General features: G+C 57.7%; 1 long non-coding RNA gene across 2 annotated transcripts in view; it reads right to left on the bottom strand.

Moving 5' to 3' along the window:
- Positions 1 to 678: 678 nt before the first annotated feature.
- The window catches only part of LOC141371711 (uncharacterized), an 11,099-nt gene continuing 1,514 nt past the window's right edge, over positions 679 to 10,263 (bottom strand). The window contains exons 1-3 of one of the 2 annotated variants that reach the window (XR_012376875.1): positions 8,189 to 9,424; positions 2,436 to 2,548; positions 679 to 982 (exon numbers count right to left, since the gene is read on the bottom strand). This is a non-coding gene — a long non-coding RNA (uncharacterized lncRNA). Of the gene's footprint in view, positions 983 to 2,435; positions 2,549 to 8,188; positions 9,425 to 10,263 lie in introns of those variants that run through there. The other variant, XR_012376874.1, reaches the window with a different exon arrangement.

Raw genomic sequence — 10,263 nt, 5'->3', positions numbered from 1 at the left:
AGGACAGGCAAGGGGCAGGGCCTCCAGGGTTTAGGACAGGCAAGGGGCGGGGCCTCCAGGGCGCTGCACCACCCGACCATGCCCCTGTGCCCAGCTGGCCGCAGGAGCCCTGGGCTCCTCACCCCTCAGCAGGCCTTATGCTCAGGGCACACACCTGTCCTATCCCCAGAGCCACAGCACCTGCGTGAACAGTGCAGCCAGCGCCAGGCACCCCGCCATAACCGTGTTTGGAGAAGGTAAGAGTTTCGGGAGGGGCCTGGGGCCGCTGAGCTGGGAGGGGGGGCGGCAGGGGAGTGGCGAGGTGGGACCCGCAGAGGCGGAGCAGGCGGGTCCTGAGAGGGAAGACGGGGCTGCCAGGACCCTTCGGCTCCAGACATCTGACAGCTCCCGTCAGGCCCCCACCTGGGACCCCTTTGGGGTACCATGCCCCCCGCAGGTTCTTCTGCACCTCAGCGTCTCGGGGAGGTGGCCTGTCGTTCGCTGCTGGAGTTGGCACGTGCCCATCTGGGGCAGGGGCAGGAAGGTGCCCTGCAGGCCGGTCCTTGTCCTCGGGGGCGCGGGGCAGCTCCCAGCTTCACAAGCAGCAGGCCTGCAGGTGTGAGTGGTCGTGAATATGAATGAGCCACCAGAGAGCCCACAGTGGCCATTAGGAATGACACGACCTGTGTTTATTATAAACTCTTCTCTGAGGTCGTGCCATGGCTTGATTAATAATTGGGCCCGGCGTCCCCGGGAAATTTCAACTTTGCCACTTTGGAGAATTGCAGCGAAAGCACTACCATCCTCCCGAAGGTTCTTCCTCACCCCTGTATGAGCCGCTTTGTAAGATGCACGTGGAGGCTCATGCCTGGTCACCATGGTTTCCTTAGCGGGTATCAGAGCACTCACAGGTGACGCCCGTTCCTTGGTGGGATGACGGATCCTTTGCTTTCACACCAATGGGAGACATGACCTCACGTCCCGCGGGGAGCGGAAGACACGGCTGGGTCAGAGAGAGCCGGAGAGAGAGACACACTGAGCTGGGGAAGCTCCCGCCATCGAGGAGAGCCCCCGGCTGGAGCGCACAGATGGACACCGCCGGCAAGAGCGCAGCGAAATGGACCGTACTCCAGGCAGAGCGAGGGGGTGGTGGGCGAGGCCTGGCTCTCCCTGGCTCTCCCTGTTCCCCAAGGACCCTCACGTGGACCCTGGGCTGGGAAGCACTGGGCTGGACGCCAGCAAAGCACTTTTGGAGTTGCAAGCAGGCCCATTTGTAACTGTTATTCCTTAGCAGTTTTACTCAGCTGGCTGGCAGAGCCCCAGCTCGGCTGCCGGCCCGCCTCCCCGCTGCAGGGATGCAGGACTCAGGGCGGGGAGGGGGCCCCCCACGCCGCATCTTCCTCTCTGTGCTCAGGGGGCCTTCCTGGGGGATGGGGCACCCCAGGCCTGCCCACGGAAGGGCACCACACAGAAGCAGGCCACCAGCTCCCACTTTCTGAGAATTTGGAGCCCTGGACAGGGGTGGGGTCCAAGGGTGGATACACGGCATTTGTGACAGCTGCAAATGTCAAAAATTCCCATGCATCCATTGCGTGTCCCCTACCACAGGTGACCAACACCCCAGGAAAGCCACACTGCAGGCTTCGGCCCTGGGACTCTCCTGTTCACGTCACCACTGGAGCAGACCCTCTAAGCGGTGCACCAGCCCGAGTCCCCGCTCAACTCCCGCTAAAGAAGGCCAGGGCCGCTGTGTGTCCATCATGGGCCATGCTCATTTAGGTCGTTGTAAAAATGAATTTACTCCTTAAATACCATTCAAGGAAACTAGGAAACTGTCGCCTCCCCAGACAAGCTCCTGATGGATGAAACGGGCCTCGTCTGCAGCACGCTCCTCGCTCATAGGGCAGATTCCACTCTTCATGGGCCCCGTGTCACTTGGCCCCAAATGCTGGGCCTGCTTCAAACCAAGGCAATGATGCCCTCATTGCTCCATTGTCACTCACCTGGAAAATTATTGTGGGGTCATGGTCACTACATCTCACACTGTGTCATGATCCGAGCTGGGGCTGAGGACATGCCTCCTAACCCTAACCCTGCCTCCTCGGGGCTCCAGGGCTGGCAGGGCCCGTGTCTGCTGGGAATCCCTTCCCTGTTGCAGAAGACATTTGTGGGGGGCCCCTCTCCCCTCTTTCTAAGGCGGTGGACTGGTTTGGCCTTGGGCATCCACCACTGCTCTGTTCCAGCCCATGCATTCCAGGCATGGCTGGCCGGCTGCAGTCCAGGCTTAGGCATGCGACCCTGGGAAGATCAGCGTGAGTCAGTTCCAGGAGCTGGGATTTTGGGGCTGCTTCCATGTTGGTGAGGTGGACTCATGAGGACAGAGCCAATGTGGATGGGACACAGAGAAGAGAAATCTCATCTTAGCAACACCTTTTATACCCTTGATCAAGCCATACCTGAAACAAGCGTGCCCTGACATTCCAGGTTGTGTCTTCTGTCACCTGCAACTGAAGGAGGCCGGGGCCCATGTTCAGGCTGAAGGAGTGGTCTGGCTCTGGTCTCGCTTGACCTGCATCAGGCGGCAGAGAAGACACGATGAGCCCATCATGAGAAAAGCCTCAGACAAATCCAAATTGTGGGGTATTCTGCAAAACACTGGACCAGTCATCCTCACAACTGCCGGGTCACCAAAACAAGGAAAGTCTGAGGGAGACTGTCCCAGCTGAGAGGAGCCCAGGGAGACATGCTGACCCAGCGTCAGATGGGCCCTGGGGCGGAAAGAAGACGTGAGGATAGTAGTGAAGCCCGGTTCCCATCCCATGCTCCTTCCTCGTGACAAGTGGCCCACCACGGTGTGAGATGCCACCTCTGGGCGGCACGTGGGGACCCCCTGCACTCTCTTTGCAACCTTTCTGTAAATCTAAAACTCCTCTGAAATTTCAATGTGTATTTGGAAAAGGAAGGAGAAAAATGAATCACAATTTGTTCACTGAAGAAAAGCCGGTTTTGCAGAGACCACGGAGCATCAGGGTAGCGTTTCTACCTCCGCTCTAGAAAAAGGGACACACACAGGTCTGGTGCTTTGTTGTGGGTGCGAGTGGTCCACGCAACCACAAAATCCCGCAGCAGGAAACGTACAGGTGCCCGGGGCCGGTGGGGTGGGTGGGCGCATACTGGGTTTTAGGCAGACGTTTTAGGCAGGGGTTGGGAGCCGTTGGCCATGATGAAGACGAGTTTCAGTTCCTGGCTGTTGTGCAGAGAACAGCTGGGAGAGGAGGAGGTGGGTGAGGTCAGGGCCCCTCCAGTGGGTTGGGCTGGAGCCGCCGGGGTGGGGTGGGAGCAACCCGCTGAGAAGGGCAGCCATTGCTGCCTGGGCTGGGTGGCATCTGGCAGCCCCACCAGGCAAACAAGAGCTGGGCCCACATGCCCCTCCCAGCTCAGTGCTCCCCTGAGCTGCCGTGGGGCCGGGCTGTGCGGGCAGGACCAGGTGCCGCAGGCCTGTGGGGACCAGAGCCACGGCCCCTCATGGCTCAGGACATCTGGGAAGATGGCAGTGTGGGCAGAAACGCAGGAGGAGGTGCTGTGAAGGCCCCGTCGGGAGGAGGAGCTCAGGCAACGGTGTGGCTGTGTGGCTGATGCCAGTGGGCGCCCAGCCCCAGTTGCTGTATCAGGACCTGCAGGCAGGCTTGCGGATGGCCCAGGGGCCTGAGCGGCTCTTCCAGCCACAGGACGGCTGGGGACAGAAGGCAGGGCGGATGCGGGGAGGGAGGGGCGGGCTCAGCGCCAGAGGCAGTGTGGCCCCCCCAGAGGGGCGAGGGACACCAGCCAGGCTGCTGTGGGGGTCTGCTTCTAAGAGCAAAAGACAGCCATCAATGTGCTTTGCCCTGGAGGGGGCGTGCTGTCACCCAGCTTGCGCGGCAGAGGGAGGAAGCGGGGGGAGGAGAACAGACACCCAAGTTTTTAGGAGCTATATCAGTAAGATGAGCACCAGAGACCTCCCAGCTGTCCCGCACCAGTCACTGCTGCAGAACAGGCACCCCCCGCCCCCAGCAGGTGGCAAGGAGCACCTCCTTCTCGTTCCCGAGTCTGAGGTCAGCAGGGCAGGGCAGATCCGCTGGCTCTGGGCTGTGGGTGGGGCTCAGCTCTACCACCATGGTGCTTATTGTTCGGGGACCAGCAGGTGTCCCTGCCAGTCCTTGTCAGGGTGACAGCAAACACACAAGAACTCGAGCCCAACACCTACACACAAATCAGGCCTTCACTTGGGTCATGTTCACCAAAATCCCACTGGCTAATGGACGAGGAAGAAAACGCCTCCCACCTCCAGGCCCCCACTCTAGGCTGCAGGTAAGGATGTCGCGGTACTTTCATCATAGGCTAAAGGAAGCGTTTTCACAAAGGTGGAACCATTCTGTGGCAAAAGGAAGCGTTTCACAAAGGTGGAACCGTTCTGTGGCGGAAACGTTCATTAGGAAAATCAGTTAAGAGGCCCCCTGCCCGTCGGTATGTCAAACACCAGCACAAACCTGGGCTCCAGGAGCTGCTGGTGGTGGGAGTCCCCAGCCGTCCGGGGGCTGTTCACGTGGAAAACAGGGCGGCCATGAGACCTCCAGCCAAGAGGCCTCAGCGTCTGCGCAAGGGATCATAAAAGGACCCAGATTCCCCATCGGCCAAGATTTTTAGGAGCGGAGCAGAGCCCAGGAGCAGTGCAAACGCCAGTCATGTAGCGCCCCGTGCTGTCCCCTGCCTGCCAGGCCCACTGCCGCCACTGCCAGCCTCACAGGAATCGGCACCAACACTAAACATAAAGAGCTGCTTTCCAGGAAAACTGCTGATACTCGGGACTCCGGCAAGGAGAGCTTGAGGGAGACCAGCCTCCCAGATCCATAGGACACGTGACAGCTCAGACGTTAATCAATTTTCCAACCCTTGAAACGAAAATGGTCTTGATTTACGAAATCCCACAAGCCAGGTCTTTTCCACGCTGCCCAGCACTGTGAGCAGGGGTGTCCTCGCAGGCAGCTATGCCTGGTGCAAGGCGGCCTTCTGTCCGGCCCAAGACCCTCCCAGGCACCTGCTCCACCCCTGCCCGCTGGGGGCTGACCTCCAGACACAGCCACGCAGCCCCGGCCACACCACACCCGGCAGGTGTAAGGGGACGCTGCTTCGGGCTCTTCTTCGCTTTCGTCAGAGACCTTCCGTGTGCACGTGGGGATCAGCAGTGGCCCTGAGAGGGACCCCAACCCCAGGGGTCACTGTCCAGTAGGTGAGAGATCGCCTCCCTCCAACCCCACAGACTGAGGACAAACAAATTTATTCTGGGAGGTTGATGAAGATCTGTAGAAAACATTAGCCCCTATCCATTTTCAACCATATAATCATATTCCATCTGCACTCTCTGGTCGCTAGTGCCAGACCCTCAGCTAATTATTTAAATAAGCAATTTGAACCAAAGCTTAGAAGTGTCACATCACTGTATACCCAAATCCACCAGACAGAGAAAATAGCGGTAATATAGATGAATTGCATTATTGCTCTGGGATGGTGAGTCCTTCCCAAGCAGCACAGAAGGAAAGATTGATGTATCTGACCACATAACAGTTTAAAACAGCTGATGGTTAAAGACACCATGAACCAAAATTAAAAGCAAATGGCAAACCAGGAGAAAGTGTTTCAATATGTATTACAAGTGGTTAATAATGATCTCGTAAAGCAATACATTTTAAAGGACAAGCATGCCCACAGAAAAATGGGCAAAAGACCTGCACAGGCATTTCACAAACTGCCCTGTCAGCCAGCGAGCTGATGAGCAATGCTTTGCTTCACTGGAACCAAAGAAACGCCACCAAAGTATCAATGGCACGCAATTTATCTTCTGTCAAACTGGCAAATAATGTTTTAAATCATAAAACCAATTCTGGCCAAAGAACAGAGAAAAGACCCCTCATGCCCACTGGTAGAAGTATAAACCACATGCCTTTTCCAGAGGGTGGGGACAGGCAATGGGGTGTATTTGGAGACAATGAACCGAGAGCCCAATAAAATTCATAGAAATACATCCTAAAAACATACATTCCTGTGTGAGGATTTGCATGCAAGAATAGTCATGACACATAACAGCTAAAGCTGGAAACAGTCTGCATACGTGATCAGATCATGGGAGAACCTTGTGCAGCCACCGAAAATGCTGCAGAACATTTATTGACAGGGAATGTGACCACGCGCGCTGCCGAGAGTTATGAAAACAGTGGACAGATGCAGACGCTATTGAAGAAGAGAGGAGGGAAGAGTGAGGTGAGCAAATGGTCAAGGGCACGTGGACACCGGTCATCCCTGCAAGTGCTGTCAGGTGAAAGGGGCCTCATAAACTTACTGCAAATCCAAAGACATGACAAGACAAGCCGGTCCATTTCCTCACTCTCCTGCTAACTACGCCTTTCTGTTCCCATTGATTTTGTTCTATAAATCACTTTGAGTTGAGTTATTCGGGATCATGATGCAAAGAGGCATGCACTTGAACAAACACAGGATCGCAAACATGGCTGGGGAAGACGGGCACCATCCTCCTAGCAAGCCAGTTATAGTCGTAACAGAGGAGGAACGAGCTGGGGAGCTGGGGCGGGACGACAGTCACAGTATTTCCCTTGCCATTAAAACTGATTTTTAAAATGGTAACGCTGGACAGGGATGAAGACTGCACACCATGGCACCAGCGCCCCCCACCCCGCTCCCCGGGTTGGGCCCCGGTCTCCGTACCCACCAGCCGTGGACTCAGGGCAAGCCACCTAACTTCCTTGTTTTATCCTGACCTGTAACATCGGAGAAATAATCATGTCTGCCTCATCGATGTACTTCCCAGCGGAGGGTCAGCTTTGGAAGTACTCGGTAAAGACTTATGCTATGGTTAACCTTGGTACTGTTGTTGTGTTCATTCAAGAACAACACAACCTCTTTCCCAGGGAATCTTGCTTGGCGCGGATTATACAAACCCAGCTAAGGCGTGTGCATGTCCTGGAGCCTGCACCTTGTACCCATCGGACGTGCACACGTGGGCTCACCGGAGCACTTGCTCCAGTGGGCGGGGTGGCGCCGTTCTGAGAGCCTCAAACTGGCTACAGTCCAAATGCCTGTGAACAACTGCACGAGTAAATTGTTGTGTGTTTGTAGAAGGGCATACAATACAGCAAAGCAAATAAACAGACCTCAGTTGTGTGCAACAACCCACATGAGCCTTCAGAACATAGTGTTACCTGCAAGAAGCCAGACACGCAGCATGAACACCAAACAAGTCCGCCTGGGTAAAGCACCAGATGGGCGAAGCTGGGAAACAGGGTGGCAGTTCCTCATAGAATCAACTGCAGAATTACCGTCTGATCCAGCTGTCTGACTGATGAAACACCCCCAGCAGGATGGAAGCGGGTCTGGAAGGGCTATCTGACCCCCGTGTGTACAGCAGTGCCGTTCACAGGAGCCAAGGGGTGGAGGCAACCCAGATGCCCCTCGACACAGGAATAGATCAAATGTGGTCTGTGCATACAACGGAATATAATTTCGCCTTAAAAAGAATGACACGCTACAACATGGATGGAGCTTGAAGACATTCTCATAAGTTTTGGAGTGAGCCAAACACAAAAGGACAAATGTATGATTCCAGTGCTCCCAAGGTTACAGAGCAAGGTCACCCTCCGTCCACAGCACTCAGGTGAAGCTGAGGTTCCTGAGCTCAGCAGAGTGCAGACTAGCGGCCAGCCAGACTCCTCTGGGCTTCTGCTCAGGGCCTGCGCTCTGGGTCCCCCGGCACTGACCAGAGGCCCTGCCCCTCCCCTTGCTGACCTGCCCCCCACGGTACACCCACAGACACCAGCAAATTACACCAGTGTCCTGTGGCTGCCAGAGCCAGAGGGGGCCCAGGCAGGACCCCGGGACGGGCAGCCTTTCTCAATGAGCCCCGAGGCCCAGGATCACCAGTGTGCCCTTGTGCCGAGAGCACAGGGAAGCTGGGTCCTGCACCCCAGGTACACGAGCCCCTTCCTCCGGGGCAGCTGCCTTCTCAGCCACACCTCCCTGGAAACTTTTCTGGGACAGGAAGGAAGGGAGAAGGTGGTGACAGAGAGAGAGGGGTGGTCCTGCCCTGGACGCTGCCCGGCCTGCCCCATGTCCTTGGCTGCTTCGGGTGGCCCCACCGCGGGCGGCCAGCCGCTTTCCTCACCTTTCTAGTGTCATCTGCTTCCTCAGACCTCAGCCATGTCGTCTACAGGCACCTGCTCCTCATCAGCCGCACAGGGATGCGGCATCTCAGGGGCCCCGCTGGCTTGTGCTGAGAGAGAAGGAGAGCCCACCTGCAGACGGCAGATCCCTGTGCCCATGTGTCCACCAGGGGTGCGACCAGGGCTGTGGGGGCCACAGCAAACCCAAGACCTCCTGCTCCCCCTCCCAAGAGATGCTGGCTGCCAGGGGAGTCCCAGGCAGGCTCCTGGCCCACGCTCAGGGTGGCTCTGTTGGGTTCTCTGTGCACCGGTACCCTGTATTGTTATGACAGAACAGCAAACTTTAAAAAGACAATGGGACATCAGCGTCCAACTGCCTCGTTTTCAACGTAAGGAAACCAAGGCTGGGAAGAGCAAGGCACCTCTCTCCAGGGCTGGTGGAAGGTTCTGGTGCTGGCTCAGGACAGGCAGCGCCAGGAGAGAAAATCAGGTGTTGGCACAGGGCTGAAGTGCACTGTGGACATGGGTCAGGACTGCACTGGGCATCACTGCCTGGGACGTAACCGGCCACAGCCCTGGGGGCCTCCACCATTGAGGCCTCCGGGACGTGCACACTGCCAGGGTCCCAGGCCCAGGGAAAGTGTGACCATGACAGGTGGCAGGTGGAGGGAGACATGTGGGTCTGCAGTGGTCACCCGTCGATACCACCCCCAGAGGCTCCACTCGTTCCTGACCTGCTGAGCAGCACACGCGCCAACCCCGCCCGGACCGTCAGAGTCTCACGCCATCACTAATGAGCTAGGGCCAGACCTCAGCTTGACCAGGACGTCCACACAGCTCTGGGTCAAATGGGGCAGCGCAGCCATCCACGTGGACAGCATCCGGTGTGTGGGCCGGGCCGGGTCTGGCCCGATTCGCTGGGTAGAGCGCCGGGTAGAATCTGGTACTTGACGTTCTTGAGACACCAGCTTCTCGGCTGCAGCCGAGCAACCCACTGGGCGATGGGCTCCCTTCCTCAGGAACCGGGACCGTGCTCCAAGAGAAATGTTCTGTTTCAGTGGATCCCAGTCAGACCCAGGCACCAAGACACTGGCTGTGGGGCTGGGACTGCACAGGACCTTTCCTCCACGGTGACGAGGAGGCCGCCATGCTCCTGGGGCCGTTCCCCAGCTGGCTCTGCGGCCAGCCGTCCAGGGGCCTCCCCACCCTGCTTGGACCACAGTGGTGGTCTGTGTGGGCAGCAGGTCCCCCCTGCTCCTCCTGGCCCCTGCCCCCTGCAGCCGGGATGTGCATCACGTGAGTGGCCCTGGAAAGAGCCCATGACACCAACGAGGACCAGGCTGACCATCTGCCTTTCCTCTGACTCTTAGCCCGCCAGAAAGATAGTGCTCTTATGTAGAGAAGAATACTCACACAGTACGCGGGAGTTGCAAGCATCCCTGTGATGAGCCCAGCAGAGGGCCTTGAGCCAGGGAGGGAGTGGACGTGGGCACCCAGGCAAGACCCCCATGCCGTGCCTCCCTGAGCCAGGAGCGCTGTGTCACCTGGGGGGGGGGCAGCTTGGCTGGTCTGGGTCAGGAGCCCACGGAAGGGCGGGAAGTGAGCAGCAGTGAGGGTGAGGGCCACCACGGTCAACCCCTGTCCCCTGCCTGGAGACCTACACGTTCCTGATGGTGACAAGCTGAAACAAAAGAAGGGCTCGACCCGTGGCTTGTTTTTAAAAAACGTCTCTCGGGACATCTGGGTGGCTCAGTCGGTTGAGGGTCCGACGCTCAGTTTCAGCTCAGGTCACGATCTCAGGGTCGTGAGATCGAGCCCAGAGTCGGGCTCCGTGTCAATGGGGAGTCTGTTGGAGACGCTCTCTCCCTCTGCCCCTCCCCCTGCTCAACTCTCTCTCTCTAAAATTTTTAAAATACTGCTAGTAATAAATATATATATTTTTAAGGTAAGAATGAGGCGTTGAGGCTGCCCCGGGGGGGGCCTGTGCCTGGGCTGCCCCTCCTGTACGGGCTGTGGGGCTGGGGGGGGGGCTGTGCCTGGGCTGCCCCTCCTGTACGGGCTGTGGGGCTGGGGGGGG

Source organism: Callorhinus ursinus, unplaced genomic scaffold (genome assembly GCF_003265705.2).
Source record: "Callorhinus ursinus isolate GAN/ISIS: 27379988/994484 unplaced genomic scaffold, GSC_fseal_2.0 scaffold89, whole genome shotgun sequence".
Lineage (NCBI taxonomy): Eukaryota > Metazoa > Chordata > Mammalia > Carnivora > Otariidae > Callorhinus > Callorhinus ursinus.
This window is presented reverse-complemented; position numbering and strand designations above follow the sequence as displayed.